At 47.5% G+C, this 18,801-nt stretch overlaps 7 non-coding genes across 7 annotated transcripts; 3 read left to right on the plus strand and 4 right to left on the minus strand.

Moving 5' to 3' along the window:
- Window positions 1-1,976: 1,976 nt before the first annotated feature.
- TRNAP-AGG (transfer RNA proline (anticodon AGG)) lies at window positions 1,977-2,048 on the plus strand. Its single transcript has one exon. It is a non-coding gene; the product is annotated as a tRNA-Pro (tRNA).
- A 790-nt stretch (window positions 2,049-2,838) lies between these two features.
- Window positions 2,839-2,910, plus strand: TRNAP-UGG (transfer RNA proline (anticodon UGG)). Its single transcript has one exon. It is a non-coding gene; the product is annotated as a tRNA-Pro (tRNA).
- A 1,683-nt stretch (window positions 2,911-4,593) lies between these two features.
- TRNAP-AGG (transfer RNA proline (anticodon AGG)) lies at window positions 4,594-4,665 on the plus strand. Its single transcript has one exon. It is a non-coding gene; the product is annotated as a tRNA-Pro (tRNA).
- Window positions 4,666-15,845: 11,180 nt separating this feature from the next.
- Window positions 15,846-15,917, minus strand: TRNAP-AGG (transfer RNA proline (anticodon AGG)). The gene has a single exon. It is a non-coding gene; the product is annotated as a tRNA-Pro (tRNA).
- Window positions 15,918-16,372: 455 nt separating this feature from the next.
- Window positions 16,373-16,444, minus strand: TRNAP-CGG (transfer RNA proline (anticodon CGG)). The gene has a single exon. It is a non-coding gene; the product is annotated as a tRNA-Pro (tRNA).
- A 789-nt stretch (window positions 16,445-17,233) lies between these two features.
- TRNAP-AGG (transfer RNA proline (anticodon AGG)) lies at window positions 17,234-17,305 on the minus strand. Its single transcript has one exon. It is a non-coding gene; the product is annotated as a tRNA-Pro (tRNA).
- A 1,347-nt stretch (window positions 17,306-18,652) lies between these two features.
- TRNAP-CGG (transfer RNA proline (anticodon CGG)) lies at window positions 18,653-18,724 on the minus strand. The gene has a single exon. It is a non-coding gene; the product is annotated as a tRNA-Pro (tRNA).
- Between the last annotated feature and the right edge of the window lie 77 nt (window positions 18,725-18,801).

Genomic DNA, 18,801 nt, shown 5'->3' on the forward strand with positions numbered 1-18,801 from the left:
AGCGCATTTCTGACCTGTCAAGTGACATTTATGATCAACTGCGTGAGAAAGCCAAATTTTTCAATGCATACTCAGTCGCTCTTGACGAGAGTTCAGACATCACTGACACTGCCCAGCTCACAATATATGTCCGTGGTGTTGATGACAATTTTGAAGTGATGGAGGAGTTGCTCACAGTAATTCCAATGCATGGCCACACCACCGCTCAGGAGATATTTTGCCAGCTGTGTGATGCCATTGTGAATGCCGGTTTGCCATGGAAGAAGTTTGTTGGAATAACAACTGACGGAGCGCCATCAATGACAGGGAGGAAAAATGGACTGGTGGCACTTGTTCAAAGAAAACTAGAAGAGGAGGGTGTGGAGGAGGCCATTGCTCTGCACTGCATCATCCATCAGCAGGCCCTTTGCAGCAAATGCCTGAAGTTTGACAATGTGATGTCTGTTGTTGTGAAATGCATCAACCAAATCAGATCCAGGGGCTTAAAGCACCGGATGTTCCGTACTTTTTTAGAGGAAATGGAGTCAGAATATGAGGATGTGCTCTACTTCACCGAGGTACGTTGGCTCAGCAGGGCAAACGTCTTGAAGATATTTTTTGAGTTGAGAGCAGAAGTGAAAGCCTTCATGGAGAAGGATGGGGTGGCTGTTCCTGTGCTAAGTGATCCCAAATGGCTCATGGACTTAGCTTTTCTTGTTGACATCACGCATGAGCTGAATGTTCTGAACAACAAGTTACAAGGCCAGGGGCAGCTCGTCAGTGCTGCCTATGACAACGTGAGAGCATTCTCCACAAAACTTGTGTTATGGAAAGCCCAGCTCTCTCAGACAAACCTTTGCCATTTCCCAGCATGCAAGGCACTCCTGAATGCAGGCACACCATTCAGTGGTGAGAAGTATGTTGCTGCCATTTTGAGGCTACAGGAGGAATTTTATCACAGATTTGCAGACTTCAAGACGCACAGAGCCACTTTTCAATTTTTTGCGGATCCCTTCTCCTTTGATGTGTAAGATGCCCCTCCTGTGCTTCAAATGGAGCTCATTGACCTGCAGTGCAACTCTGACCTCAAAGCCAAGTTCAGGGAGGTGAGTGGAAAAGAAGACAAGCTTGGGCAATTTTTGCGAGAATTGAACCCCAACTTCCCTGAGCTTTCCCGAATGTTCAAGCGGACCATGTGCCTTTTTGGGAGCACATATTTGTGTGAAAAGCACTTCTCCACCTTGAACTTCAATAAGTCCAAGTACAGGTCCAGATTTACTGATGATCATCTTCAAGCCATACTGAGGGTCTCAACTGCTTCCTCTCTCAAGCCAAATGTGGCTCAGCTATGTGAGAGGAAGCGCTGCCAGGTCTCTGGCAGCAAGAAGTAGGCAAGATAAACCATGTTCAGAAGAACCGTTCATGTTCTTCAATATTCTATTCATGTTCAGAAGAACCCATTGAAGTTAAATAACTGTTAGTAATGACATTTGAGAAGTTTGTTTTTTTTGTGGAATACCTGATGCGGCCGAGCCTCACCCAGATACTGCCTCCAGCGGCCCCCAGGTAATTTGAGTTTGAGACCCCTGGTCTAGGGGTATGGTTTTCGCTTTGGATGCAAGAAGTTCCGAATTCCAAGCCCGGAAGTTTTATTTTTTCTGGGATGAGTAGACAATTATAAGGACAATACACGAGGACTCCTGCGACCTGAATTGTATTCATCTCAATAGAGTGTTAGAGTGTGTGGTGAGTAAAGTTAGAAATGTCCTTACATATTGGTTCCCATATCATTGTCTTTGTTATAGCAAAGTCATATTGCAGTTCGTACAAGTTTATAACCATGCATTTTCAAACCAACATCTTAGTATTAAGAACACTTTCAAAACATATTTGTGCCAAAAATGCTCATTATCTCTCAGCAAAGTTACATCTCATGAGATAATCGAAGTGTTGATTCAACCTCATTTTCATACATTATTCACTGCTTGAGGATGAGTGGCTCGTTGGTCTAGGGGTATGATTCTCGCTTAGGGTGCGAGAGGACCCGGGTTCAAATCCCGGACGAGCCCAGACTCCATTTTCTTGGGGACTGGTCAATTTTGAACTGGCCCTGGCTTTTATCTTCACAACTTTTGCTGCACATCATGCTGAGGTATGGGCAATCAGTGCTATCAATGACATAGCGTAGGGACTCCGTTCATCCATAAATTAGCAATCATGATAATTTATTGACACCAATGATGATACCATGATTAAAATCAAAATTGGTGTAAAATAAGCAATTCACGAAATCGCATCATTGAAAGGGTTTGTGTCTGACTCAATCTGGGCAAATTCTTGACTCATTGTCCTATTCTCTTTCAGTTTACTATTCAAAAGTTATGATTTTTACATGAAGCCTCGTATACAAGTACTCGTATTTATGCGTTATGTGGACACAAAGATAGCTTGTTGGTCTCGGGTATGGTTCTCGCTTTGAATGCAAGAAGTTCCGGATTCCAAGCCCGGTCGTTTTCTTTTTCTGGGATGAGTCGGCCATCATGAGGACAATACACGAAGACTCCTGCGACCTGAGTTGTATTCATCTCAATAGAGTGTTAGAGTGTGTGGTGAGTCAAGTTAGAAATGTCCTTAAATATTGGTTCCCATATAATTGTTTTTGTTATAGAAAAGTGATATTGCTGTTCGTACAAGTCTATAACCATACATTTTCAAACCAACATCTTGGATTAAGAGAAATTTCAAAACTTTTTTGTGCCAAAAATGCTCATTATCTCTCAGCAAAGTTACATCTCATAAGATAATCGAAGTGTTGATTGAACCTCATTTTCATACATTATTCACTGCTTGAAGATGAGTGGCTCGTTGGTCTAGGGGTATGATTCTCGCTTTGGGTGCGAGAGGTCCCGGGTTCAAATCCCGGACGAGCCCAGGCTCCATTTTCTTGGGGACTGGTCAATTTTGAACTGGCCCTAGCTTTTATCTTCACAACTTTTGCTGCACATCATGCTGAGGTATGGACAATCAGTGCTATCAATGACATAGCGTAGGGACTCCGTTCATCCATGAATAAGCAATCATGATAATTTATTGACACCAATGATGATACCATGATTAAAATAAAAAATGGTGTAAAATAAGCAATTCACGAAATCGCATCATTGAAAGGGTTTGTGCCTGACTCAATCTGGGCAAATTCTTGACTCATTATCCAATTCTCTTTCAGTTTACTATTCAAAAGTTATGATTTTTATATGAAGCCTCGTATACAAGTACTCGTATTTATGCATTATGTGGACACAAAGGTAGCTTGTTGGTCTCGGGTATGGTTCTCGCTTTGAATGCAAGAAGTTCCGGATTCCAAGCCCGGTAGTTTTCTTTTTCTGGGATGAGTCGGCCATCATGAGGACAATACACGAAGACTCCTGCGACCTCAGTTGTATTCATCTCAATAGAGTGTTAGAGTGTGTGGTGAGTAAAGTTAAAAATGTCCTTGAATATTGATTCCTATATCATTATTTTTGTTATAGAAAAGTCATATTGCTGTTCGTACAAGTCTATAGCCATGCATTTTCAACCAACATCTTGCATTAAGAACATTGTCAAAACTTATTTGTGCCAAAAATGCTCATTATCTCTCAGCAAAGTTACATCTCATGAGATAATCTAAGTGTTGATTGAACCTCATTTTCAAACATTATTCAATGGTTGGAGATGAGTGGCTCGTTGGTCTAGGGGTGTGATTCTCGCTTAGGGTGCGAGAGGTCACGGGTTCAAATCCCGGACGAGCCCAAGCGCCATTTTCTTGGGGATTGGTCGACAAAAACCCAAGTCAATTTTGAACTGGCCCTGGCTTTTATCTTCACAATTTTTGCTGCACAGCATGTTGAGGTATGGTCAATCAATACTATCAATGACATGGCGTCGGGACTCCTTCGTTCATCAATAAATTAGCAATTGCCTTTATATCATGATAATAACTTGACACCAATGATGATATCATGATTAAAATCTAAATTAGTGTAAAATAAGCATTTCAAGAAATCGCATCATTGAAATGGTTTTAAGCCTGACTAAATCTGGGCAAATTCTCGACTCATTGTCCTATTCTCCGTCAGTTTACTATGCAAAAGTCATGCTATTTACATGAATCCTCGTATACAAGTACTCGTATTTACGCGCTATGTCGACAGAAAGGTCGCTTGTTGGTCTAGGGGTATGGTTTTTCGCTTTGGATGCAAGAAGTTCCCGATTCCAAGCCCGGTAGTTTTCCTTTTCTGGGATGAGTAGACAATTATAAGGACAATACACGAGGACTCCTGCGACCTGAGTTGTATTCATCTCAATAGAGTGTTAGAGTGTGTGGTGAGTAAAGGTAGAAATGTCCTTAAATATTGATTCCTATATCATTGTTTTTGTTATAGAAAAGTCATATTGCTGTTCGTACAAGTCAATAGCCATGCATTTTTAACCAACATCTTGCATTAAGAACATTGTCAAAACTTATTTGTGCCACAAATGCTCATTATCTCTCAGCAAAGTTACATCTCATGAGATAATCGAAGGGTTGATTGAACCTCATTTTCATACATTATTCACTGTTTGGAGATGAGTGGCTCGTTGGTCTAGGGGTATGATTCTCGCTTAGGGTGCGAGAGGTCCCGGGTTCAAATCCCGGATGAGCCCAAGCACCATTTTCTTGGGGATTGGTCATTTTTGAACTGGCCCTGGCTTTTATCTTCACAACTTTTGCTGCACAGCATGCTGAGGTATGGGTAATCAATGCTATAAATGACATAGCTTAGGGACTCCTTCGTTCATCCATAAATTAGCAATCATGATAATATCTTGACACCAATGATGATACCATGATTAAAATAAAAATTCGTGTAAAATAAGCAATTCAAGAAATCACATCATTGAAAGGGTTTGTGCCTGACTCAATCTGGGCAAATTCTTGACTCATTGTCCTATTCTCTTTCAGTTTACTATTCAAAAGTTATGATTTTTACATGAAGCCTCGTATACAAGTGTAATAAAGGACTCTTTCAAAGTGTCGATCTCTGTTGTCCTTTATTTGGGTTCGTGTAAATCTCGCTCCCACGGCGTCCTCGCTCAGGCCCGCGTCTCCTCCGTCGAACACTCCACAGCCACCCTGCTGCTCTGTTCTGCAGCCACACTGCTGCTCCGCCCTGCAGCCACACTGCTGCTCCGCTGTGCAGCCACACTGCTGCTCCGCTCTGCAGCCACACTGCTGCTCCGCCCTGCAGCCACACTACTGCTCCGCTCTGCAGCCACACTGCTGCTCCGCTCTGCAGCCACCCTGCTGCTCTGCTCTGCAGCCACACTGCTGCTCCGCCCTGCAGCCACACTGCTGCTCCGCTCTGCAGCCACACTGCTCCTCCGCTCTGCAGCCACACTACTGCTCCGCTCTGCAGCCACCCTGCTGCTCCGCTCTGCAGCCAGCCTTCCACAGCCCGCTAGCCCCCTACGCCCTGACACCGATGGCCGACGGTGCCGAGGTCTCCCAACACGTGGCGATCGCGCCACCCTCCCCGTACTGCCCAGCGTGGCCTCCTCCCGTTTCACTCCGTCTCAACTCCCCGATCCCCTTCCGGTTCTCTCCCTAAATCCTCTCCCCCACGTGACCCTAACTCCTCCCTCTCCTCACGTGACCCAGACTCCGCCCTCCTCAATCCTTGCTCGCATTACACGACGCCCCCTGATGAAAAACCCAGCCGTCCCCGGCTGCAACAGAATAAAATAATGCGAGCAACTTTTTAACCATCGGGCATCACCGGACAACGGAGATTATAACAAGACGATAACAAGAACAACAAGAACAAGAACACAATCAACGAAAGGAAAGGGATTTGGAATGCGTGCGGGTCGCCGGCCCGTCCCGAACGGGCGGTGCCCCCCCCACAGACCGAGAACACGACGGGGTTTTAAGAGTGACGGGATTAGAACCGCCCACCGCTGTTGGAGGCCCGTTAACGCCAAGGTCCCGTTCCCCAGAGAGACCCGAGTCCGGGGTCTCCCACAACCGTGTCTGTGGTGGGGTTGGAGGGGCAGCGGGGTCAAGTGTTCCCGTCGCCGTGGTAGGCCTGACCCAGAGCAGGATTCGCTGCATCCGCCTGTGTCATGGCTGGTTCGTCTGTAGAAGGCACACTTCCGCTAAAAAATTAAAAGAAAAATTTTGCCCCTGATCCGTTAGTAGCCTTTCCGGTGTCCCTTTGTCCATTACATATCCAAACAGGAAGGCGTCCGTGATAGACGCCGCCGACTGGTCGGGTAAGGGCCAAGCCATCAGCCAGCGGGAAAGATATTCCACCCCGACCAGCAAAAATGTATTGCCCCTAGCGGATGGCGGGAAGGGTCCCAAAATATCCAACGCCACCAACTCGTTAATCCGAGACACCTGTATAGATTGCACCGGCGGCACATATGGGTTTTTAGGCGGCTTCCGCCGGGCACACTCGGGACCCACCCGAATGTGTCCGACGACATCCGTCGTCATGCCGTGCCAGAAGTAGTCTCGCTGCAACGTCAACAAAGTTTTCTGCACCCCGAGAAAATTCCTGCAGGGTTTCCAACCATCGTGCCAGTTGGCCAGATGGTTGGTCAACTCTCAGGGCATATTGCAGAGCCGCATGGTCCGTGTGCACAATAAACAAACGGCCGTATAGATACGGCCGATATTGGCGGAGAAAATAGACAATAGCCAATAGTTCGTGGCGAGTAACGCAGTAGCGGGTTTCTGCCGGGGACAGCACACGGCTACCGTAGGCTACCACACGTTCCACGCCGCCCTTGGACTGTGACAGAATGGCCCCGATCCTGGTGTCACTAGCGTCCGTATCCAGAATAAAAGGGCGATCAAAATCCGGATAGTCCAATGTCGGCGCCGTCGCCAAACGATCGCGTGGGCCCTCAAACGCCGTTTCCTCCGGCGGTCCCCAACTGAACCTCTGACCCTTCTCCGTAAGGAGGTGCAAGGGCCTAACGATCATAGCAAAGTTCAGAACGAACCTGCGATAATATGAGGCGAACCCAAGGAAGCAACGTACGTCCCCAACTGAGGCCGGGGTTGGCCAGTTGCGAACGCACGCCGTCTTCTCTGGGTCCGTGGCCACCCCGTCCGCACTGACTATGTGTCCCAAATAACGCACGGATCGTTGCAGTAGGTGACACTTTTTGGGTTTAAATTTCAGATTGGCGGAGCGCATCCTAGCAAATACCGTTTCCAATCTCTGTAGATGTTCGTCAAATGTGCGGCTAAAGACGATGACATCGTCTAAATATATCAAACATGTCTCCCACTGCAGACCCGTTAACACCAACTCCATCAACCGCTGAAAAGTGGTGGGGGCAGCATTCAAGCCCATCGGAAGACAATTAAACTGAAATAAGCCCTGCGGCGTATGGAAAGCCGTCTTTTCCCTCGAGGACTCATCCAGGGGAAGCTGCCAGAATCTCGAGGAGAGATCAAGCATTGAAAAAAACTTCGCCCCGGACAAGGCATCAAGGGAATCATCCATACGCGACAGGGAGTACGCGTCTGCCACGGACACTTTGTTTAATTTGCGTAAATCGACGCAAAATCACAGTTTCCCATCCTTTTTCTTCACAAGGACTACCGGCGCGCCCCACGGACTGTTAGACGGGGAAATAATGTCAGCAGCCAGCATGTCCTCCACTGCGCCGCGAACATGATCCCGCTCCGTCGGGCTCAACCGATGCGAGTTCAACCGAATCGGAGCAGCGTCCCCCATATCAATGTGGTGGGAAAGCAAGGAGGTGCGTCCCAAGTCAAAATCATCCGAGCTGAACACGTCGGAATAGCTTAGCAACAGCGCGCGAAGCGCGGACCGTTGTTCCCCGGTCAGGGATGAGTTCTCCCCGCACATCTCGGCAACCCATCGATCATCCTGCCCTGTGGGGCCCGAAACCCTCCCTACCATGTCCCGGTGGCCCCGGTCGTCATGGGCCATGAACGCAGTCGTGGCGTGAGCCAAAACCGTTCCGGCCGGTATGCTAACATTCTCCGCACTCCCATTCAGCACTTGCAAAAACGGAGGCTGACCCGGCCGGAATATTGTTTGTGCCCCAACTAGCGCCGAGCTGCCCGTTATAGCCGTGTACGGTGATAACAAAACCCCCGCCGCTCCCTCAACGCCAGGCACTGGTTTCCGATATCTCAACGGAATAAGCATCTGTGAACCAGGTGGAATGTCAACAGATACCTCGGACAGCGCCTGCACCTGGCAGACAGGGGCAGACTGGCCCCAGGGCGACGGCAAGAACAAAATTTTCCGACCCCCCGGCAATTCAATGCAATTTTGATTAACCCTTATTTGAATGGGCATTTTTGCCAGGAAATCGGTCCCCAACAAACAGGGCACCGCGAGGGACCTGGAAATCAAAACGGCCCCTGAAGCCGACACCCCCCCAATCGATATGTTGGCCTCCACCAGGCCCACAATGCCCATACTTACCCCGTTCGCCGCTATGCAAGAGTCATAAACCGGTCGCACTCTCCCCAGCGGAATGCCCAAGAGATGGAAAATGACGTCTGAGATAATGGTCGCGGATGCACCGGAGTCCACCAAAATACGCACCTCGACCCCCTGAATAGAACCAGGCACAGTGGACGACCCAGTAGCGGCCACAACCACCCTCCATGCCAATCTCCGCCACTGCGTCAGCGAGCGACACGGGTCAATCGGCAGCCCCCCGTTGTTAACGACACACGGACCGCGCGGCGATGGTGATGCATGAGGTGACAGGCCTTGCCGGGTGTCTGATGCGCACCGACTTGCCTGTCCTGGATGGTCATTTCGCGTCACGTCCGTGGCCGAGGCCTCCTGCTGGGGCGGCCCCGGGATGCGAGCCCAACAATCCCTGGCGAAGTGGCCCTTACGGCCGCAGCGGAAACACTCCACGTCGTTTTGGCGCGCGGCACCCCCTCTGTCCCGACGCTCCCGCGTCAGCGGCCCGGACCCCAGCCCCGCTCCCCCTCGAGCAGGCCACTGAGCGGAGGCGGCCGTCAACTCCTGCGGACCCTTGTCGTCAGGAACGTAGACCGCCTTCTTAGGATCCCATCCTGTAGCACCGCCTTCGACGATGGGGCCCCCCGTCCAAGCTGACACCTGTTTCCACCGTCGAAGGTTAAATTGGGCATCTAAGCACTTAGCTGCAGCACGGGACGTCAACTTATCATGGCCGGCATGGGGATCCCCAAGTCTCTAGATAATTCCAGCATCTTGCCCAATATGGGCAATATGAGGGGTTCCAACAAATCAGGCTCCGTCTCAGGATATGCGGCCATAGCCAGTTCCAGAACGGCACCTCGGAATGCCACCGGCGATTCTTCAGGCGCCCGTTGCCGCTGTACGAATCTGCGATGAGCATCATCCGGAGGCTCATACGTATCCGCGATTTCCTCAAAGACCCCCTGTAGCGGCCTCTTCTTTTCGGCCTTGATGGAGCGGAAGAACCTGACGGACTCGTCGTCGAGAAGTGTTGGTAGGACTTCCAGGGCCTCCGCGTCCGTCCATTTGGCAGATTGTACAGCCGCTTGAAAACGGCAGGCGAACGCGCTCCAATCTCCGCCGATGGAGAACTCTTTAACAGTTGTTAAATGATGGCTGCGGGTCCTTGCTCCGCCGTCCTCTGTCGATGGTGACTCGTGCGGCAGCGACAAGATGGCATCACTCCACAACGTGTTCAAGATGGCGGCTCCCCGCGGTGGAGGGCATAAGATGGCGGCTTCCCGCCGTTCCTCCTCGGCCACGCCCAAGATGGCGGCTTCGTGCCGCATGGTGGAGAGGGCTGACGGCGTCGGCAAGGCCCCGGCTCGCTGTTTCCCCGCTGGGCCTCCCCAAAGTCGTCGCCGGCGTCACGAGGTCGCACAACTGCATCAACACCGCCTTAAGTGCCTCCAGTTGGGCCGCCACCTGTCGCCATCCTTCATCAGCGTCCACTTGCACGGATGGACCCACCGAAGCGGCAACATCCTGCACACCCGGACCATCGCTCGTCCCAGCGTCGCTTCCCCCCTCCATTGTCGGTAGCACCACCGCTGGAGGGAGGTCGTCTTCAGAAGATGCTGCAGAAGATGGTGCAGTGACGTTCTTTCTTCTGAGCTATTTTGACATGCCGTTTCACTTCTGACACCAGTGTAATAAAGGACTCTTTCACAGTGTCGATCTCCGTTGTCCTTAATTTGGGTTCGTGTAAATCTCGCTCCCATGGCGTCCTCGCTCAGGCCCGCGTCTCCTCCGTCGATCACTCCACAGCCACCCTGCTGCTCCGTTCTGCAGCCACACTGCTGCTCCGCCCTGCAGCCACACTGCTGCTCCGCTCTGCAGCCACAATGCTGCTCCGCCCTGCAGCCACACTGCTGCTCTGCTCTGCAGCCACACTGCTCCTCCGCTCTGCAGCCACACTACTGCTCCGCTCTGCAGCCACCCTGCTGCTCCGCTCTGCAGCCAGCCTTCCACAGCCCGCTAGCCCCCTGCGCCCTGACACCGATGGCCGACGGTGCCGAGGTCTCCCAACACATGGCGATCGCGCCACCCTCCCCGTACTGCCCAGCGTGGCCTCCTCCCGTTTCACTCCGTCTCAACTCCCCGATCCCCTTCCGGTTCTCTCCCTAAATCCTCTCCCCCACGTGACCCTAACTCCTCCCTCTCCTCACGTGACCCAGACTCCGCCCCCCTCAATCCTTGCTCGCATTACACAAGTACTCGTATTTATGCGTTATGTGGACACAAAGATAGCTTGTTGATCTCGGGGTATGGTTCTCGCTTTGAATGCAAGAAATTCCGGAATCCAAGCCCGGTAGTTTTATTTTTCTGGGATAAGTCGGCCATCATGAGGACAATACACGAAGACTCCTGCGACCTCAGTTGTATTCAACTCAATAGATTGTTAGAGTGTGTGGTGAGTCAAGTTAATAATGTCATTAAATATTGGTTCCCATATAATTGTTTTTGTTATAGAAAAGTGATATTGCTTTTCGTGCAAGTCTATAACCATGCATTTTCAACCAACATCTTGTATTAAGAACATTTTGAAAACTTATTTGTGTCAAAAATGTTCATTATCTCTCAGCAAAGTTACATCTCATGAGATAATCGAAGTGTTGATTGAACCTCATTTTATACATTATTCACTGCTTGAGGATGAGTGGCTCGTTGGTCTAGGGCAGGGGTCTCAAACTCAAATTACCTGGGGGCCGCTGGAGGCAGTATCTGGGTGAGGCTGGGCCGCATCAGGTATTCCACAAAAAAAAAAAACTTCTCAAATGTCATTACTAACAGTTATTTAACTTCAATGGGTTCTTCTGAACATGAATAGAATATTGAAAAACATGAACGGTTCTTCTGAACATGGTTTATCTTGCCTACTTCTTGCTGCCAGAGACCTGGCAGCGCTTCCTCCCACATAGCTGAGCCACATTTGGCTTGAGAGAGGAAGCAGTTGAGACCCTCAGTATGGCTTGAAGATGATCATCAGTAAATCTGGACCTGTACTTGGACTTATTGAAGTTCAAGGTGGAGGAGTGCTTTTCACACAAATATGTGCTCCCAAAAAGGCACATGGTCCGCTTGAACATTCGGGAAAGCTCAGGGAAGTTGGGGTTCAATTCTCGCAAAAGTTGCCCAAGCTTGTCTTCTTTTCCACTCACCTCCCTGAACTTGGCTTTGAGGTCAGAGTTGCACTGCAGGTCAATGAGCTCCATTTGAAGCACAAGAGGGGCATCTTACACATCAAAGGAGAAGGGATCCGCAAAAAATTGAAAAGTGGCTCTGTGCGTCTTGAAGTCTGCAAATCTGTGATAAAATTCCTCCTGTAGCCTCAAAATGGCAGCAACATACTTCTCACCACTGAATGGTGTGCCTGCATTCAGGAGTGCCTTGCATGCTGGGAAATGGCAAAGGTTTGTCTGAGAGAGCTGGGCTTTCCATAACACAAGTTTTGTGGAGAATGCTCTCACGTTGTCATAGGCAGCACTGACGAGCTGCCCCTGGCCCTTGTAACTTGTTGTTCAGTACATTCAGCTCATGCGTGATGTCAACAAGAAAAGCTAAGTCCATGAGCCATTTGGGATCACTTAGCACAGGAACAGCCACCCCATCCTTCTCCATGAAGGCTTTCACTTCTGCTCTCAACTCAAAAAATATCTTCAAGACGTTTGCCCTGCTGAGCCAACGTACCTCGGTGAAGTAGAGCACATCCTCATATTCTGACTCCATTTCCTCTAAAAAAGTACGGAACATCCGGTGCTTTAAGCCCCTGGATCTGATTTGGTTGATGCATTTCACAACAACAGACATCACATTGTCAAACTTCAGGCATTTGCTGCAAAGGGCCTGCTGATGGATGATGCAGTGCAGAGCAATGGCCTCCTCCACACCCTCCTCTTCTAGTTTTCTTTGAACAAGTGCCACCAGTCCATTTTTCCTCCCTGTCATTGATGGCGCTCCGTCAGTTGTTATTCCAACAAACTTCTTCCATGGCAAACCGGCATTCACAATGGCATCACACAGCTGGCAAAATATCTCCTGAGCGGTGGTGTGGCCATGCATTGGAATTACTGTGAGCAACTCCTCCATCACTTCAAAATTGTCATCAACACCACGGACATATATTGTGAGCTGGGCAGTGTCAGTGATGTCTGAACTCTCGTCAAGAGCGACTGAGTATGCATTGAAAAATTTGGCTTTCTCACGCAGTTGATCATAAATGTCACTTGACAGGTCAGAAATGCGCTCTGCCACGGTGTTAGCAGAAAGGCTGATGTTGCTAAACTGACCATTCTTTTCCGGACAGACTATACTTGCAGCCTGTAAGATGCACTTTTTGATAAACTCGCCTTCTGTGAATGGCTTTCCTGCCTTAGCTATCATCTCACTAATCACGTAGCTTACTTCGACTGCTGCATTATTCTCTTTGGTTGCTTTCTTGAAGACATTTTGTTGCCTCAGTAGACATGTTTTAAGATTGGCAACCCGGTTGGCTCTCTCATCTCCCTGATATTTTGCATACTCCTCAGCATGTCTAGTTGAGTAATGACGTTTGAGGTTGTATTCCTTGTGCACCGCAACTTTTTCTGTACAAAAAAGACACGTCGGGGTGCTCATGTGCTCAACAAAGAAATATTGCATCTCCCACTTTAACTGAAATTGTCTGTGCTCGTCACCAACCTTTCTTTTCACTGCAGGCTTTGAAAAATACATGATTGGGGCTGTGTGACAAGATATATATTTATTCCACTTGCTGTCGCTCACGCAATAAAGTTTTAGTCAGTTGTTTAGCCAACCAGCGACGCACGGAGACGTAATTTCCGCAAATGTACGTCATTTCCGCTTTTTCCGGTAACAACAGGTGCGTAGATTATGGGGGGGGGGGGGGGGTAATGCGTTCCCATCAGATTTCGTCCCCACACCCCAGTCACAGGCAGACACAGCTGTAGCAGCTGCTACTATACACGCTTCTCTGTTCAAAGCACGGGGATCTGAGCCGGGATGAGCTGTGGATCTGCGCTTTGACGCGCTCCGGTGCGCGCACAGTGGAGAGCCGAAAGAGGGAGAGGAGAGGACTATATGAGGCAGCGTCATTGTGTGACCACGGGGTTCAAATGCTGCTGGCCACTGTCGGGGCTTTCGCTGCCTTCAGTCAGATCATCACATTTTTCTATACATTTTTGTGCTTTGTGCCGGCGTGTTGGCTTGCCTGCGTTCCGGGACTTATTTGAGCAGATTTGGTACCTCTCGTATCGAAAAAAATATGAATATTAAAAAAAGTTTTTTAAGAAATGATTAAAATAAAATATAACAATATAATGTAATCACTAGAAAATTACGGAGCCCCTGTTGACATCGGTGGATGAATTACTAATTTGTGGCCACGCAATAACAAGATAATCTAATAAGTTATATATAAAGCTTTCTTAACAACAGCATCACAATTTCATAAAATAATAACAAATGCAGACTTCTAAGATGAACCAAAATAATTATGCACATCGTCATGTACAGTCTGTGGCTCGGTGCGTATATGTCACCACCAGAGGATGAGGGAATTTAAATCATTCAAATTCATCCACACATATCAGGTGTAAATAATAATGTTAAACAGCCCAGACTGTAAAATATTGATATTAGCTCAATGACGTGTTATAAACTGCTGCGGTTTAGAATAATCCGTCTGCGTAAAGAAGCTCCCAAAACCTCACAGCGCAGCGTGTGCGTAAAGGAGCAGTGGTGTCCCTTGAATTTGCCTTCAATTTAACAAATGGTGTGTGTGTGTGTTCCGTTCGTTTTCTCCGCTGGACACAGAAGTCGCCTTTGCTCAAGATGCCACTTTATTAATCACTGACACAAAGACTGATACCGTCACTGCAGTATAGCCTAAATAAGTCCCACTGCATTGTAAGTGTCATGTGTGTGCTGTTTTAAGCGTCGTTTTACGTGCGTTCCGGGACCTGTGCTCGTCGTACCTGCGCTGTCATAGGTACTTAGCGTTCCGGCACCTTGTGATTTACAAATGAAGCACTGGATACATCATGATCTGCGCGAAAGAGGGCGGAAAACTATGAATTTCACCCTCCTGCTCTCCGCACATCCAAAGCCACTCTTTTCTCTCCCGGCTCTCTCTCTCGCTCACTCTCACACGTACACAAACACACACACACGACCCCGCCCCCCATGTCACTCACATGCATGCTGCATTCACTGGACAGGCACACAGTAGGAAACCAGAGCATCATAACATTGTCCCACACAGCAGCTAACAGCGGGGTTGCTACAATATAAAACTCGCGGGCCGCACTAACATTAAACTTTCATATTAAGGTGGGGGCCACAAAATATCGTCCCAAGGGCCGCAATTGGCCCGCGGGCCGCGAGTTTGAGACCCCTGCCCTAGACCAACAAGCAACCTTTGCGTCCACATGACGCATAAATACGAATACTTGTGTAATAAAGGACTCGACCACGGTGTCTGGCTTGGTGTCCTTTATTTGGGTTCGTAGTTTCTTCCCCCACACGGCTCTCTCCCAGAGACTCTCCACTCCGCTGCCGACGCTGCTGTCGCTGCTGTAGCTACTGTAGCCTTCTCGCGTCCCCACCGCAGCTCTGCTGCTGCTCTCTGCGTGCAGCCTTCTGGCTCTCCTTGATGCAGCCCCACCGCTGCTGTCTCCGTCTCCTCCTTGACGCAGCCCCACCGCTGCTGTCTCTCTCTCTCTCCGTGCTGCCTCCCCGGCCGCCCTTGCTGCGGTCTCACCGCAGCTCCCCGTTTCCTCGGGGTCGGTCACCGCTGGCCGATGGTACCGACCGTACGTGGCCTCACCCTCGCTCAGTCTCCCGTCACTCCTCCTCCTCTTCCGGTTTCACCCCCTTTAATACCTGAACCCTTACCCCCACGTGACGTAACTCCTCCCCCCCATGACGTCACATCCGGAAGGTCATTTACGCCCGCATTACACTTGTATACGAGGCTTCATTAAAAAGCATGACTTTTGAATAGTAAATTGACAGAGAATAGGACAATGAGTCAAGAATTTGCCCAGATGGAGTCAGGCACAAACCCTTTCAAAGACGCGATTTCTTGAATTGCTTATTTTACACTAATTTAGATTTTAATCATGATATCATCACTGGTGTCAAGTTATTATCATGATATAAAGGCAATTGCTAATTTATTGATGAACGAAGGAGTCCCGACGCCATGTCATTGATAGTATTGATTGACCATACCTCAACATGCTGTGCAGCAAAAGTTGTGAAGATAAAAGCCAGGGCCAGTTCAAAATTGACTTGGGTTTTTGTCGACCAATACCAAAGAAAATGGCGCTTGGGCTCGTCCGGGATTTGAACCCGGGACCTCTCGCACCCTAAGCGAGAATCATACCCCTAGACCAACGAGCCACTCATCTTCGACCAGTGAATAATGTTTGAAAATGAGGTTCAATCAACACTTCGATTATCTCATGAGATGTAACTTTGCTGAGAGATAATGAACATTTTTGCCACAAATAAGTTTTGACAATGTTTTTAATGCAAGATATTGGTTGAAAATGCATGGATATAGACTTGTACGAACAGCAATATGACTTTGCCCAGATTTAGTCAGGCTAAAAACCATTTCAATGATGCGATTTCGTGAATTGCTTATTTTACACCAATTTAGATTTTAATCATGGCATCATCATTGGTGTCAAGATATTATCATGATTGCTAATTTATGGATGAACGAAGGAGTCCCTACGCTATGTCATTGATAGCATTGATTGACCATACCTCAACATGCTGTGCAGCAAAAGTTGTGAAGATAAAAGCCAGGGCCAGTTCAAAAATGACCAATCCCCAAGAAAATGGTGCTTGGGCTCGTCCGGGATTTGAACCCGGGACCTCTCGCACCCGAAGCGAGAATCATACCCCTAGACCAACGAGCCACTCATCCTAAAGCAGTGAATAATGTATGAAAATGAGGTTCAATCAACACTTCGATTATCTCATGAGATGTAATTTTGCTGAGAGATAATGAGCATTTTTGGCACAAAAAAGTTTTGAAATTGCTCTTAATCCAAGATGTTGGTTTGAAAATGCATGGTTATAGACTTGTACGAACAGCAATATCACTTTTCTATAACAAAAACAATTATATGGGAACCAATATTTAAGGACATTTCTAACTTGACTCACCACACACTCTAACAATCTATTGAGATGAATACAACTCAGGTCGCAGGAGTCTTCGTGTATTGTCCTCATGATGGCCGACTCATCCCAGAAAAAAAAACGACCGGGCTTGGAATCCGGAACTTCTTGCATTCAAAGCGAGAACCATACCCGAGACCAACAAGCTACCTTTGTGTCCACATAACGCATAAATACGAGTACTTGTATACGAGGCTTCATGTAAAAATCATAACTTTTGAATAGTAAACTGAAAGAGAATAGGACAATGAGTCAAGAATTAGCCCAGATTGAGTCAGGCACAAACCCTTTCAATGATGCGATTTCGTGAATTGCTTATTTTACACCAATTTTGATTTTAATCATGGTATCATCATTGGTGTCAATAAATTATCATGATTGCTAATTTATGGATGAACGGAGTCCCTACGCTATGTGATTGATAGCATTGATTGCCCATACCTCAGCATAATGTGCAGCAAAAGTTGTGAAGATAAAAGCCAGGGCCAGTTCAAAAATGACCAATCGCCAAGAAAATGGTGCTTGGGCTCGTCCGGGATTTGAACCCGGGACCTCTCGCACCCTAAGCGAGAATTATACCCCTAGACCAACGAGCCACTCATCTTCAACCAGTGAATAATGTTTGAAAATGAGGTTCAATGAACACTTAGATTATCTCATGAGATATAACTTTGCTGAGAGATAATTAGCATTTTTGGCCCAAATATGTTTTGAAAGTGTTCTTAATACTAAGATGTTGGTTTGAAAATGCATGGTTATAGACTTGTACGAACAGCAAAATGACTTTGCTATAACAAAGACAATGATATGGGAACCAATATGTAAGGACATTTCTAACTTTACTCACCACACACTCTAACACTCTATTGAGATGAATACAATTCAGGTCGCAGGAGTCCTCGTGTATTGTCCTCATAATTGTCTACTCATCCCAGAAAAATAAAACTTCCGGGCTTGGAATTCGGAACTTCTTGCATCCAAAGCGAAAACCATACCCCTAGACCAACAAGCAACCTTTGCGTCCACATGACGCATGAATACGAATACTTGTATACGAGGCTTCATTAAAAAGCATGACTTTTGAATAGTAAATTGACAGAGAATAGGACAATGAGTCAAGAATTTGCCCAGATGGAGTCAGGCACAAACCCTTTCAAAGACGCGATTTCTTGAATTGCTTATTTTACACTAATTTAGATTTTAATCATGATATCATCACTGGTGTCAATTTATTATCATGATATAAAGGCAATTGCTAATTTATTGATGAACGAAGGAGTCCCGACGCCATGTCATTGATAGTATTGATTGACCATACCTCAACATGCTGTGCAGCAAAAGTTGTGAAGATAAAAGCCAGGGCCAGTTCAAAATTGACTTGGGTTTTTGTCAACCAATACCAAAGAAAACGGCGCTTGGGCTCGTCCGGGATTTGAACCCGAGACCTCTCCCACCCTAAGCGAGAATCATACCCCTAGACCAACGACCCACTCATCTTCAACCAGTGAATAATGTTTGAAAATGAGGTTCAATCAACACTTCGATTATCTCATGAGATGTAACTTTGCTGAGAGATAATGAACATTTTTGGCACAAATAAGTTTTGACAATGTTTTAATGCAAGATATTGGTTGAAAATGCATGGATATAGACTTGTACGAACAGCAATATGACTTTGCCCAGATTTAGTCAGGCTAAAAACCATTTCAATGATGCGATTTCGTGAATTGCTTATTTTACACCAATTTAGATTTTAATCATGGCATCATCATTGGTGTCAAGATATTATCATGATTGCTAATTTATGGATGAACGAAGGAGTCCCTACGCTATGTCATTGATAGCATTGATTGACCATACCTCAACATGCTGTGCAGCAAAAGTTGTGAAGATAAAAGCCAGGGCCAGTTCAAAAATGACCAATCCCCAAGAAAATGGTGCTTGGGCTCGTCCGGGATTTGAACCCGGGACCTCTCGCACCCGAAGCGAGAATCATACCCCTAGACCAACGAGCCACTCATCCTCAAGCAGTGAATAATGTATGAAAATGAGGTTCAATCAACACTTCGATTATCTCATGAGATGTAATTTT

Source organism: Lethenteron reissneri, chromosome 39 (genome assembly GCF_015708825.2).
Source record: "Lethenteron reissneri isolate LAM-NWPU_2019-01 chromosome 39, ASM1570882v1, whole genome shotgun sequence".
Taxonomy (NCBI): domain Eukaryota; kingdom Metazoa; phylum Chordata; class Hyperoartia; order Petromyzontiformes; family Petromyzontidae; genus Lethenteron; species Lethenteron reissneri.